At 41.4% G+C, this 15,480-nt stretch overlaps 1 protein-coding gene across 6 annotated transcripts in view; it reads right to left on the bottom strand.

Moving 5' to 3' along the window:
- Positions 1-15,480, bottom strand: part of CTNNA3 (catenin alpha 3) — a 1,664,900-nt gene that overhangs the window by 1,611,335 nt on the left and 38,085 nt on the right. The window lies entirely within an intron of this gene.

Genomic DNA, 15,480 nt, shown 5'->3' with positions numbered 1-15,480 from the left:
AACTCCATGAAATGCGTTTTGTTCTCCAGCACCTAGAAGAGGGCACGTAGTAGGTGTTCAATAAATATTTATTGTATAAATGGCTTAATGAATAGTGGTTGAAGAGAGGGGCAATTTATGTCCATATTTTGAATTGCCTAAATATGTTAAAAATGAGCACGTATTACTTCTGTAAATTTGTTTAAAATAAGAACTCCTCACCATAGCATATGCAGTGATGGATGTATTAATTAGCTTGATTTAACCATTTCACAATGTATACATATATCAAAACATCAGTGTACACCATAAATATATACAATTTTTATTTGTCATTTATACCTTAATTAAGCTGGGAAAAGGAAAAAATTAATCTTTAAAAAAAGAACAAACATGATAAGAACATTATCTGGAGGTGAAAATTAAGCATCTGTATTTGGAACCAAAAAACTCATACAGAATTGCATTATGAAAAATATCCATTCCTTCCATTTCTTAATTAAACCTGTATCCCAATAACAAATTTTGGATAAAATTTTTGTAAGCAAAGCTTGAAAATCCCCATCATAAAAGGGAGGAGAAAACAGTAACAAAGAAACTTGTATCCAGAAATTAAAATAGAAGACCTGAAACACCTGCTGAAAGCTAGGACCCCACGTGTCATCAAATAGCGGAGGCTTATGAAAACCACGTACCACACCTTTGACAACAGACACATAACCCTGCCTGCTCTGCAGCCCTTAGAGATTTTGCTTGTTGGTTCTTTATGGAGCATTGGATAGTTGTTTATGTGGACATCTGGACCCAGTTTTTAGTTAGAAAATGAGAAAGAACTTAATAGCTATGGGGGAAATACATGGATGATAATTTCTGTCTGCCCTTCTGTTCTCCCCTTGTCTAATCAACCCTCTGCTTTATTCTAATTTGTGTTATTTCCATGTTCATGACCCAGAGTGGATTGTCTCGTGGCAAGCCTTTCTTTCCTTTTCTTAGAAAATAAGAATAATCATATTATCTTATAAGACTGTGTGAAGTTTAAATAACGTTAAGTGTTTTGTAAAATAAATAACATGACACAAATATTGGTTGGTATTTCATGTGTATTTTCTAGTCCATTCCCCACATCAATATAGAAAGCTGTCTACCAGAATCCTTGTCAAAGGTGTTCTCTCTAGACCTAACCTTATCTTGCTCACACCTTCCATGCTAAATGTGAGGAAGGCAGTTAACTAAGCACATTCTATATGCTTTACAAGCAGCTAAATAGGGCCATGTGTCTTCATCATGGATTATATAAGGATGATAATAAGCCTGGTTTATTTAATGGGCTTTCACAAACTCCAAAAGGCAAATATCTCACTATTGTCAGTTTAATTCATATATCAAGAGTTAAAAGATATTTGTACAGATTAAGACAAATTATAGCACCTAGTTTAGAACTTCTGTTTAAAATGAAGAATAAGTATCGTTGTCTGAAATTTTCCTTCAGAATGTATTTTAAGTGCCACAATTCATGACGCTTCCCACTGCACATTCCTCTATTGTTAGGATTCTCCACGCCAAATGTTTTCCATAGAATAGTCTGGGCTTTGAAATTAAAATGAGCATTCCAGAAATGCTTTGTTCCTTATAATAAATGCCAGAGAAGTAGGAAATGTGAAAAGAACATTGTATAAGAACATTATGCTTTCATCATAAAATATGCAATTGCAGCTTACAAGTTATTCACTTTTGTAAGCTGTTTGTACCTGTCTTCTTTTAAAATACCCCAATTTAGTTATTTAACATTGATTAAACTAAAATCAAGTGACATTTTCAATGATTCATTTTATTTCAGAAAATAAATATGGCTTGGCAATCCTGTGGAAAAAAAGAAAACTGAACCTTCTTTTTTTCACCCCAACTCACCTAACTGAACTAACCTACTCCCATCAGTGACTGTGACTCACTATAGCAGGTGATTCTCACCAAGGAGTGGGGTGTGGGGAGGTGGGGAATGTGCATATGTTATTTGAAAAGGTCTCCCATCTCTTGAAAGAATACCAGCAATCAGTAAAATTAGCTTTCAAGTTATTCTGTAACATAATTCCTGTTTCCTCATTTTCTTTTTCAGTACAAAATCAGTTATATTTTTATAAGAAGCTTATATTTTTAGTTGGAACTTGCAGCAAAGATGCTTCTAATGTAGGGTCCAAGCCCACATCTTGCTAACTTTACTTTTTGTCACTGATACACAACCTTCCTCTTCCCCTCTTTCTCAGATCTTAGGGGTCCCTCTCATGTGGAAAATCAACTTTAGAGAGTTTGGGTTTGCACACTTTTTTCTTCTTTAGTCTGTAAATTTGTGCTAGGCTACAAAGGGTACTTCATCACAGATACAGGAAGAAGCTCCCCATTGAAATGGTCCTAAATTAGAGGTTTCAAGTAATAAAAAAGAAAAAATTCTCACTTTATTAAGTTTAAAATTCATTAAAACCAGGTATATTTTAAATGATGTATAATATTTATATATTAAAATTTAGAGTACAAAAGAAGTTTTTGTAATCTTTCCTAATTCATATGTGCTTAACTAGATGCTCCAAAGATACTGAAAATTAAATTGATATGCTTACTGAACCAAGCCATCAACTGTTACCATAAAGAGCCATGCTATCACACAATACGAACATTGCAGACTATGTCATGAGGTTGTGATTTACTTTCATTTGTAGTATTAGTGCAGCAATTGCTTTAGCATCTCAGATGCTAGCTTTGCAGAAAGTCTTCTTTAATGCCAACTTGGGTAACACATTTATATTCTATAACCATGTTCTTTCTCAATCTAACTCTAATGTTATTTTAATTCTACTATCATTGTAATATAAAAAGGCCATGTTAACAGCTATCTCTTTTCTCCTTTATTAGCTAAGACACTCTGAATTTTAACCTTCCTCCAATAGCTCACAGGAGCCTTCAGGGCTATGTTATCTCGCTTGAGTTAATTTTAATGTATGAAATAAAATATAAAACATTTAAGCCATGTTAATTAGCTAAAACCGGCAGAGTTCTGAAAGAAATTAGAAGAGTAGAAAAGTAAAACTGTCTATAAATAGGTAAAACCAGTGATCTTTCATAGTAAAAGCTATCATCCAACACTGGGGAAAGAGGGGATGTCCCTTCTTCAAGTCACTGATAATTGCAACTGTCCCTTACTTCCTACCAAAACCAACCCTTACTGAGTTAACAAAAGTACTAGGGAAGATTGAAGGATTGGAAACCCAACAAATACATACCTCTGGGTTAACATTGAACAGTCCCCCCAAAACCAAGATCTTCTTTTAGTTCATCTCAAGCCAACAAACATTTATTGAGCATATATTTTGTTAAAAACAATACCCTGTGCATGTAGGAAATTAGTAAGATCAAGTATGGTGACAAGAGAAATATGCAACTAGCAGCAATATAAAAGGCAGACTGATAACTGTTTATATTTATATAAGTACAAAGAAAGTGCTGCAGAGACTGCAAACATTCAAAAGGATTAAGAAAGGTTTCCAAAAAGAGCCATTAAGGATAAAGTTTTCTACCAGGAGAGACGGAAGGGAGACTGAATCCAGGGAAGGGAACCTCATGCAAAGGGGCAGAAACGAAAATCATTTTTGTGTGAAAGTAGCAAATCGTCAAGTTTGGCAGACTGTGGAGTAAAAACAGAAAACTGGTTGAGAAGTAAGGCTAGGAAGTAGGTTTCAGCTTAAATATGAAAAGTTTTTAAAAACCAGGGAAAAAATATTTAATTCTATAGGTAACAGACACTTCAAATACAGTATGTCAAAAGTAGAAGCCTACTTCCACCAATTTGCCTCCTCCATCTGTATGTCTTACCTCAGAGACTAACACCTCTAACCTGACAGAAAAACCCAGAGGTCATCTGGGCTACTCTCTCTCCCTCATTTTGCTCAACAAGTCTTTGTCATACATGGCAAGGAAACAGGGCATCAATCTCAGCCCCATCCATCAATCTATCATGAAAAGTGTGTGCAATGCTCTGGCACTAATTGAGTCTTCTATGTACAGCCTCCTGAGAGGTCTCAATGCCTCCACACCAGTCCCACGCTCCCACTAGAGCCATCTCTCTAAAACGCAAATCTGATGCACTTGTACCAGCTTAAAACCCTCCAATGGCTACCTGCTGCCTACAAGGTAAATCCAAACTCTTTAGCATAGTTTATGAGGCAATTTATGATCTCACACCCAACTAAATTTCCACTCTCATCTCCCATTTGTGGAGTTTGACCACAAAGTACTTGTTAGGCTCAGTAACCTTGTTCTGCAACCTTGAACTGAAATGACTCCGTCCCCTCACAGCCCCTTGTTTGTGGCCCTTGCCTCACTCATTACAATGTTTTATAATTAGCCGTTAACATACTGCCTCCCCAGCTTTACCACAAACTCAGTAAGAACAGGGGCCATGCGTGACTCACCCTGAAAACCCAGAGCTAACATACCACAAATAATAAATAAATGGTGCTTGATTTAATGAAATAAATGAATAAATGAAACCCTAGATTTTACTTTATTTATTTTTTGAACCATAAGTTTTTACTAAGCATCTGTTGCTGAGTTTCATATGTGGGTTTTTGAAACAAAGCTCTAGCAGTTGTGAACAGTCTCATCTCCACTCAAGTGCAATGGGATGCAATGGGATGCAATGGGACCCGAGCCCCAAGTTGGTAGGTTTGGGTGAATGGTGTGCTGCCCTCAAACCTCCACATTCTTAGCTAGGCCTTAGTTTCATCCCCAGGCTTAGGGAAAAGGAATTTCAGATTACGGTTGGAATACCAGAGGAAGGTCACAGCCTGCTTCTCTAAGGAAAACTGGTCTTAGTCTTTGAGGAAGTTATCAATGATAGGTCTTAAACCTGTGCACTGGTGTTTGGCTCTGGCTGTGTCGGAATCCTGCCGACGTCGCCGATTGTAAAGCTACAAGACTATGCCAGTTGTTGAGCTAGGGCTGGGTCTGGAGCTCACAGACACCTCAAGCCCGTTCACAGACTGGATCACAAACCCTTCACATGCCAGGCTGGGTCCCCAGACCCCTTACATGCCAAGCTGGGTCACCATACCCCTCACACACCAGGCTGGGACCCCAGACCCCTCACATGCAGGTCCATGAGCTAGGTAACCAGCAAACAGGTCCTTGGAAGCCATAGGTTGGAGAGCATGGCTGCAGGGGCAGACGCCTGAAGCAGATGCCAGCCAAGGTGGCGGTACCACGAGTGCGCACCAACTACACCCACACCCACACACACACAGTTTGTTTCCTGAACCACCCCAACCAGCCCTGAGGTAAGGGGAGCCTGATTATATTATTCTATTTTCCCAACAATCCACCCCCTCAGGGTCCCTCACCGTACAATCTACCCATTCAGAATCTTCTGCAATGTTCCCTTATCAAGGATAAATAACCCTCACATTTACATAACCTATTGTCCGTTCAACATGCCTTAAGGATTGCAGTTCTGTCCTTTTAACTGTCAGCTGCATATGTCCAGTTAGCAGTAACCATTGGTGTGATCCTCCATGCAAATCCTGCAGTCATACTGATGAGCAGTTCAATGCATATTCAGCGACTGACACATGGATCACGCAGCTCTGGTGCAGTGCCTGCACCCAGAACACTATGGGTGAAAAGACAGAATGGTTATTGGTACCAATAGGGGAAATTCTCACCCTTCTGGTAAGATACATGCCAGTTTGCCATCCTGAGAAAGTATGGTTGCAGGAATAGGTATCTTACCTGGCTTATGATACCATACTTTATCTGCTAACACTGTTGGATCTGTAAGTTCTACATGTAACAGCATAGGGAAGCTCATAATTGGCCATAATGATAATACAAATGTGCCCTTTGGAATAGAGCACTTATTTGTTCCACGCCATGTTACCTTTATTTGACGAGGCCAGGTACTTGTCATCCAAGGGGAAACTTGCAAGCCTTCCTCTAATCCTTTTCCCCAAGGCCCTACTATACCTACCCAGCATATATGGGGGGCTTTTAATCTCCAAGGCCATTCCCATTGTACTCTCTGTCTCTGTTGCAAACAGGTTGGGGCCGGTAAGAGAATATTTCCATTCTTGCCATATCCTGATTTCAAAAGCTTATCCTTAGTAGTGATTTGTAACTGTGTAGGTGCTGCAGCCCTATGCAACAGAGCTTCCACTGCACAGGGTACACCCTTGTGGGGTTTCTCATTTAGAATTCTGACTGTTGGCCATAACCATCATGTCCACCCCTTCAGGGATGGGGGTTGGGTAGATAGCCTTAGTCTCCTTTCTAAAAGACCATTGTACCATTCAATCATTCCCACTGCCTGGGGATGATATGGCACGTGTAACTTCCACTGAACAGACAACTGGGAATCCCACTTCTGAACCCCATGTCCAATAAAGTGGGTTCCATTATCACTCTCTATAACTACAGGTTGATCATACATAGCCATAAGGCTATTCAGTGCCTTCACAGTGTTTACGTGGTCTGAGGCCTTACAAGGGCATACGAAAAGAAGACCAGTAGCCATATCAAAGGCACCGTAGATGCATCTGAAGTTCTCTGACCTTGGCAGTACTCTGACAAAGTCCACTTGCCATCAAGTCAAGGGCACTGTTCCTTGAGTTATTTGCCCATACGTATGGTGCACCCAACGGGGGTGTGGACTCTCTTGAGCACACACTAGAAAAGCATGACAGGCATTAACTACATCTTCCAATTTTATAGGCAAGGCCCATCTTTGAGATGCCATCCACATGGTTTTGCTGCCAGCATGCTGCATTCATCAATGTAATTACTGGGCTACATCAATAGCCGGGGCTCTCTCCAGCCATCTTATCTTAGCCAAAGCATCAGCTTCATCATTTCCTGGACTGGCTGAGGGAAAATGTCCTGTGACATGAAATAGTTACTTCTTTCTCATGCCCCAATTCCCATAACTCTTGCCACATGGCTTGTGCCCACAGGGGTCTGTGGCCTACCAGCCACCATTGATATTTCCAAGTAGAGATCCAAAGGGTTAAACCTTTGTACACAGACCAGCTGTCAGTACAGATGGTTAATTGCCCAGGCTCATTTTTTATCACCATCCATACTGCTCTCAATTCAGCCCATTGACTACTTTGCCCTGTACCATTTTCGTACCACATGGTATCTTTTAAGGGCTGGACAGCAACTGCTGTCCACGATGCTGAAGTTCCCATGCTAGAGCCATCTGTATACCCAACTTGCTCTGTGATAGGTCCCTGTCCCTCATGCAAAGGTATAGCCTCCACCTCCATGGGTAATGGTTGTGTCAAAGTTTCCTCCACAACCTCTACTGGGCCTAGCACAGTTTGCAACTCTTTGGACAGAGGATTCATTGACACAGTGCTCCTTTGTTCTATATATGCTCCCCATTCAGACAAAGTGGGAGTCCAAGCTACACCTGTCTTAGGGTTGGTTGCCCACATGCACAGGCTACCTATTAGGGGGTATGTCATCCTTACTAGGACTTTGGCAGTTCCTGTGAGGGCTTCAGTGGTTATCAAGGCAGAATACACAGCTTCTAACTGCTTTTCTATTAGGGCAATTAGGGTGTAGCGCACTTTAGCACCCTTTCAGAGCTGAGACCAGAATCCTACAGGTGTGCGGAATCGGTCTTGTCTCTGCCACAAACCCCATCCTAACCCCACCTGGGCTATGTGTACGTCTAACTCAAAAGGCTTAGTGGGGTTGGCCACTTGTAAAGCTTGTACTTCCTGTATTGCCCTTTTCGTAGCCCGACAAGCCTGTTCTACTTCCTCAGTCCAATCCCAGGGGGCTCCTTTATTTGTCAATGCATATACTGGGCATGCCATTTGGGCCATATGGGGTATAAAAGCTCTCCAATACTCCAAAAGTCCCAAATAGGTCTGTAGCTGAGCTACCGTTGTGGGTCTAGGGTATGCCTGTATCTTATCTATAATAGCTTCTGGGATGACCCTCATATTACCCGACAAGACCACTCACAGGAATTTGACTGACAGCCCAGGTCCTTGCACTTTGGCTGTGTTCACGGCCCTCCCACATTGTTCCAAATGACTTAGCAGCATTGGAGCTGCTGGGTTAAATCTGCAAGAGAATCAGAGGTTAGTAACACATCGTCAATGTAGTGAAACATTGTAACGGTGCTGGGCCTAGTCCTCTTGGCTAGGTCCCCAGCCACCAAACCATGAAAGATGGTTGGGCTATGCAGATAACCTTAGGGCAGTACTTGAAAGGTCCACTGTCTTCTTTCCCAGGTGAAGGCAAACTGATCTTGGCTATCAGCCAAGACCAGAATGGAGAAAAAAGCATTTGCAAGGTCCAATACATAATGATAAGTCCCCAGCTGGTCATCAGCTGATCCACCAAGTCATGAACTGAAGGCACAGCTGCATGCAAAGGAGGCACTTGTGTGTTCAGTTCTCAATAATCTACAGTCATTCTCCAGGTACCATCAGGCTTTTTCACTGGCCATACTGGAGCATTAAATGGGCTCTGAGCTGGACGAATGATGCCAACTTTCTCTAATTCCAATATAGTAACACTTATCGCTGCATGTCCTCTTGGTAGGTGATACTGCTTTATGTTAACTACACGTCTTGGCTTGGGTAACACCTGTGGGTCATGTTTAGCATATCCTCGTAACACAGGCTTTACTGTCTGTATTCGCAGCCAAAACTCTCCAACTGTTGTTTTCAGGTACAAACCATAAAGTAGATCCATACCCAAGATGTATTCAGCTATGGGAGATATATATATATATATATACACAGTATATACACGAGGAGGTAATCTTCCTATGCCCAATGGCAATGAAACAGCTTCGACCTCAGTAGTATGTCCTCAAAAGATGAGTACTTGTCCTGCTCCCTAATCGAAATGGAACAGTTCATCTGCCTCCTCAGGAGCAACCAAAAAGTCCTTTAAATCCACTGAGTGTTCCTTGCTACCTGTTTCCCGACATTTGGTGAAACACTGTTTGGGGTGCAATTGCTGCCACAAGGCAAACAGAACTGCATTTGGCTGCCAGTCAATTTTCTTTTTGTCAACCCCTGCTGCAAGCAAGTCAAGCCACATCTGCTTATGGCTAGTCTTGCTTGGTCCCTTTGGGATAAAATCCTGAGTACTTCTTGGGCGTTTGGTCTTAGCCACCTTTCGGACCCCTTTTGCTTGTCTGCTATCCTTTACTTGACCCAAGGCGTTACCCCCTGTATAGGACAACCAATGCATGGGTCTAGTATGGCCATCAGTGACCCAAAGGACATTGACAGGGTGTTGGGAAAATGGAACAATTTGGTCAGGCTCCCCTCACATCAGATCCAGTTCAGGGTGGTCTGGTAAGAATTGTGTTTGTGGGTGGAGTAAGTGTGCCTGCAAGGCGGTGCTGCTTTGGTTGGTATTTTACTGCCTTGGGGGCCGCCCTGCACAGCCATGTTTTTCCATACCTGCAGCTTCCAAGGACCGTGTGGCTGTTTGCCTAGCTTATAGACCTGCGTGAAGGGGTCTGGTGACCCAGCCTGGCATGAGAAGGGTTTGTGACCCAGTCTGTGAATGGGATTGAGGGGTCTGGGAGTTCCAGACCCAGCCCTAGCTCAACCATTGGCCCATACCTGCAGGATCACCCGCAGGTAAAATAGCCATGATAACTAGCGTGGTCGTCTAGCTTTACAATTGGCATCACAAACAGGACTAAGAGCTAGACAATTGGCTCTGTGAGGATTCCAGGCCTTAGACATTAGCTTTGCAGTAGCCAGACAAATTGGATTAGTTGGGCAGGATTACGCCACATTTGCCAGAAAGAGACAGGTTACATAGTTCATTTTCAAATTACAAATGAAAAGAGCAGGCACATTATTTTTATTAGTAAATTTTCATTTTTTCAATACTTTCATTAATTTGCTAGGGCTGCCATAACAAAACATCACAGACTTGGTAGCTTAAACAACTGAAATTTATTTTCTCACAATTCTAGAGACTAGGAGTCCAAGATCAAGGTATTGGCAGGTTTCTTTTATCTTGAGTCCTCTCTTCTCCTGAGGCTTGCAGATGACCACCTTCTGTGGTCTTTGAATGTGTGCACACATCCCTGGTGTATATCCCTCTATGTCCTAATCTCCTCTTTTTATGAGGACACCAGTCATATTGGATTAGGGCCCACTCTAATGATCCCATTTTAATTTAATTACCTCTATCTCCAAAGGCCCTGTCTCCAAATACAGTCACATTCTTAGGTATTGGGATTAGGGCTTCAACATGTGAATTGGGGGCGGGGGGGGGGGGGAGAAGGGACACAATTCAGCCCATAACAATCCTCACCACAAATGACATAAAAAGTGTGAAACAACCATCACCCTTTTTATATAATTTAGGGTTTTGTTTGTTTGTTAGATTAACAACCACTGCTAACATGAACTATTACATTGAGCTATTGAGGGACAATAACAAAGCACATGTAGATTCCTCTCCAATTCCACCAGCCCTCTGTTCCATGCAGATGGCATAACAAAGCAAAGAGATTTACACGTCAGATACTTGAACAGCTATAGCTAAATGTTCTAATCCAGGAAGTACAGTTATTCCTGGATAAAATATGAAATTAAACACAACTAGGAAAAGACCATATGCTGAGACTAATATCAAATATTAGTTTCTTCCAATTTTTACTTAACTACTTACCATCCCCCACCAAAAAAAAACAAAAACAAGTTTGGACTCCATCATTCATTTATTCAACAAATATTAATGGTGTACCTACACTACACCAGGAGAATATGGCAGTTAGCCTCATTCTACTGAGGGGAAACAGAGAATAACCATACGTAAGTAATTGTGTAACACAACAGCAGGTATTAATACTTGCTATGAAGAAAGTGAAGAAGGGTGAGAGAATGGAGAGAAAAGGGGAAAGTCTAGTTTAGATTGGGTATAGGGGAAGGCATCTCATTAGGTAACAAGGACCAAGGAAAGACAGGAGTAAGATATTGGATTTTGTGGGGGAAATCATCCCAAGCAGAGGAAACGACAAGCACAAAGGCTCCAAAATGGGAGTTTGACTGGTGTATTTCAGGAGCAGCAGGAAGGCCAGTGCCCCTGAGCATAGAGATCAGGTAAGGCTAATATCAGGGCAACAAATCATGCAGGCCTTGTAAATCACCACCAACACTCAATTTTATTCTTATGATTAGAAGCTATTGAGTTGTTTGAAACAGTAAAGTCACATGATCTGACTTAAAATTTTAAAGGATCATTCTGGATGCTGTGTGCAGAATAGACGGGAGCAGAGAGGGATGAGGGGAGGGGGGTGAGAAATGGAAGGAGAAGCAGTTACAAGGCCATTGCAGCAGCCCAAGTGGAGACCACAGTGGCTTGTTCCAGGGAGTAGAGGCCAAATTGTTGAGAAGTGGCACAATTTTGGTATATTCTGAAGTGAGTCAACGAGGTTTGCTGATAGATTGGATATGGATTATGAAAGAAATATAGCGTCAAGGATGACTCTATGGCATATGCCCTGACCATCTGGATGAATGGAGGTAGTATTTACTTAGAAGATGAAATTAAGGAGTCATGAGAAGGAAGGGGAATCAAGAGTTGAGCTTCAGGACTGTTGAGTTTGCCTATGAGAGTTGCTAAATTGGAGACTAGTATACAATTCTGGAGTTGAAAGAGATAAGGGCTGAAACATATGTTTCTTACAGCTTGCATTTTCCTTTTTGTTTTTCATATATCGGTAGTTTTACTGATCTTTCTAAAATTTCAAAGCTATTTGGAAGAGTTTTGTTTGTTTGTTTGTATATTTTTTTAATCAGAGATCGAATGAGATCTCCTAAAAACAAAGTATTGCTAGAGAAGAAGTCACAGGACTGAGCTTTAAGATACCCCAACATTTAGAGGTAGTAATTCTCAAAAACACAACCATTCACCAATTAATTCTAGTGTATATGATTTTTGCTATTTCAAATGTAACTATGATTTAGAAAAGACATCTGTTTTATACAGAGCAACAATTCAGAGATAAATTTCATTTTTTAAAAAACTAATATTAATCCTATAGTCTCCTTCTCTGCAAACAAGTATTTCCAACAATGAGGAGGGGGAAATATATCAAAATATTGAATTAAGCAAACTAAAGAGAAATATTCATGCTGCTATTTAGACGTAAATCAAGCACTAATCATTCTAGAAGATCAATAACCAATAGTTTATAGCAGTGTACTGATTCGCAGAAGTGCTGAACAAAAAAAGCAAAAGGACAAATCTTTTCCATCAATAACTACTGACTGCTTGAAGGAAACAAAATAAGAAGTGAAAAATTCAATCAGACCAAAGCTGACCCTAAAATAAGGAATGAGTTGACCTCACATGTAGTAGTTTAGGCATGTTCACATGATCCCTTGGTCCATCCAGCCCAGCGTTGTACTTCTAGCAGTGACTGATAGTAGAATATGGTTATGATCCCCAATTATGTGTTTCAGCTTTAATAAGCATTTATAACCTTACCAACTATAAAATTGGATAAAATATGCCAATATGCTTTGCCAACATAAACTAATGAAGCTTTATCAACATTTCATTCCCACTATCTGTTGCCAGATTTTTTTTTCCACATCTACCTTAGACCATCAGATTTACTCTTTTTTCTCTTCTTCTAACACAAAACATTATTTTACTGAAGATATGCAGAAAAAAACATATGCATAATCACTTGCTCATCAAGAAAGACCATAGGAGATAGTGATTATATTTGTAGGGCTCAAGATTTTACAGCAACACAAATATGGTTTCAGTATCTCACATTAATTCACCTATCAGAGAAGTAAATGCTAATTCTCAGTTTAATCTTGATTAGGTTGCATCCACCACATTTGTCAAAATTGTCTCTATGTCAGTAAAGCCATTTTTGTCTTTTTTTTTTTTTGTAAAAATGAAATATCAGTCACCAATCTTGAATCTCATTGACCTTTATGCCCCAAAGTCCCTTCTCTGTTGTTACCATAGTACCTTAAGTCTCAAATACCATCAATTATAACACATACCATCAATTTAGCCACTTCTTTTCAGAACGTTAAGTGTGGATAATATTTTGTCAATATTGAACCTTCCATATCCAAGGCTAAACCAAAAGGCCTATTATCCCCAGGATGGAGAGAACAGATAGAACAAAGATACCATGGATAATCTTTGTGTTTCAATGCTGGATTTAAGATCTTAAGCAAAAAAGTAGTTGTGAAAGCCATTAAAGAAAGAGAAAACCTTCTAAATCCTTTTGGCTCTCATTTAGCAAAAGCTAGATCTTGAAAGACTAGAGCATAGAGTTTTATGAAAAAAAATATCTGGTCATACAGGAAAAAGAAATTGGGAAGCTGTCCCATCCTAGCCCAAAGGAACTACTGGAAGAAGGGGCTGACAGGTAAGAGAAACAGGTAAGATACATGTCCTTTTATCACCTCTCTGGACTTTACCCAGATTAGGATCTATGTTAGCTTTAACTTAGTTGGAAAACACTGAAAGCAGAGGGACTTTAATTACATTTATCTTTGAAACTCTGGAATAAAGTTGCTTCATGAGCTGACCTGCACCAAACTCTGGGGTAGCCACAGTGTAATCTTGGCATCACAGTGTAAATAGGTACAGGGAAGACCAGCTTAGCTTTCTTAATTCTTAATGAGGCATGGATAAGACCAAGACCACCCTAGATACTATGAAGGACTATCAAAATGTGGCTGTGTTGAAGACTGATGGGCCTGCCCTGAGTTCACCATAATGAAGAGCAAGTTAATCTTGTAGCAGAAGCTGGGGGTGGACAGATGATACTAGACACTGAATGGAGGATGTAGCACCATCAAGAACCAAGGCGAGGTTAAGGCACCATGGGAGAACCATGGGCTGAGAAGAGAGCTAACCAAGCTGAGGAAGAGCTGCCTGAAAATTATGTCGGCTATAGACCACATCAGGAAATGCACAAAGGCACCCACAAGATGGCCATGCCTGGGACTGGTCAGACCTCAAAAGTCACCAATCCAGAGAGCATTCCAGACCAGCCACTCTGCAGCAATAGGCACTAAGTGTCCAAAAGTCTCCACATGGATCCAAAGTCCCCATCTCCCACCATCACGAGGTCACATAAACAACACCCTCACCCCCAATCATCTGTTTCTGAGCATTTTATCTAAAGAGACTGAGCATTTACCAAAAGGGACTGTTTACATCATTGAATCACACCAGTTTACCATCTTATTGGCTGAATTATAAGATATTGTAGGGAAAATATAGGAAAATAGTCAGTGCCCCTCAGATATTCAGAATCTTGCTGAGTATTTGCTGTAAAAAATCCACGTGTGCCCAGGTGTTCCTTGGTTACTATCTAATGTAATTGGGTATGGGCACCCAGGTGTCCTGGGTTATGGACCTAAGTATAAAGGACTAATGGCTCTGATACACGGCACTTCTCAGGACGCTCTGGGAGGCCACCAGGGTGGCTGCTCCTAGCTCTGAATAAAGCCTATTGATTTTTTTGCCCACGGCTCCCAGGATCCTTTTCTATTACCTTGCTCATGGACCTGCGTGTGAAGGGTTTGTGACCCAGTCTACAACAGGCTCAAGGGGTCTGTGAGCCTTAGCCCTAGCTTGACAATTGGCATAGTCAGCAGCAGAATTCTGAGCAGGTACTGGGCCAATAGCCCCTTGGGAGAAGGAAGAAATGTGGCTACTCTTGAGTATGTGGTGCCTGGTGGCCACTATCCTGTTGACCAGGATCTGGTTGCTGCTCACTTTACTGCAAGTCAGCATAGACCAGGCACTCCATGAAGCAGTGCAGCTTCGATATTTGCAGCAGAAAGCCCTTTGGGAGGGGGAGGAAATGTGGCTATCCTTGAGTATGTGGTGCCCAGTGGCCACTTTCCTGCTGACCGGAGTCTGGCTACTGCTCACTATACTGCACACCAATCGAGATTTGCAGTAGAAAACAGTTGTTGGAAGCACAGATACTTGTCCTGGAGAATGATGTACAGCAATGGGTCATCCCTGTTTCTCACACCAGGGAAGATGACAAACGCAGTGGTGAGTTGGGGAAGACTGTGCATCTCCAGGCATGACCTGTTGTGCATCAGAAAATGAAGCACGAGCAGCCTATGGGACCAGGCAGACAACCCGTTGGCAATCCACAGGTGACCCAATTCACTACCTATGTCCAATATACCCAGGTTGAACTGGTTTACTTTGGGAGACAGTTCCAGCAGAAATAGGGAGAGCCCCTGGCTGCCTGGCTACTGCAGTTATGGGACCTAGGGGTGGATAGTGCAGTGTGCTCCGGTGAGGAGATGGAAAAGTTGGCCTCCATTACCATGCACCCATCCCTGAGGCAGCAGCTACAGAATAGCCACAGGTATGTACAAGGGCTGGGTAATCACTTCTTGATGGACTGGGTGAAAGCAACTGCCCAAACCACGTGGGCAAACACTGGAGAACTGCCCA

Source organism: Cynocephalus volans, chromosome 7 (assembly GCF_027409185.1).
Source record: "Cynocephalus volans isolate mCynVol1 chromosome 7, mCynVol1.pri, whole genome shotgun sequence".
NCBI lineage: Eukaryota > Metazoa > Chordata > Mammalia > Dermoptera > Cynocephalidae > Cynocephalus > Cynocephalus volans.
The sequence above is the reverse complement of the archived record's forward strand: the minus strand, read 5'-3'. Positions and strand labels throughout refer to the sequence as shown.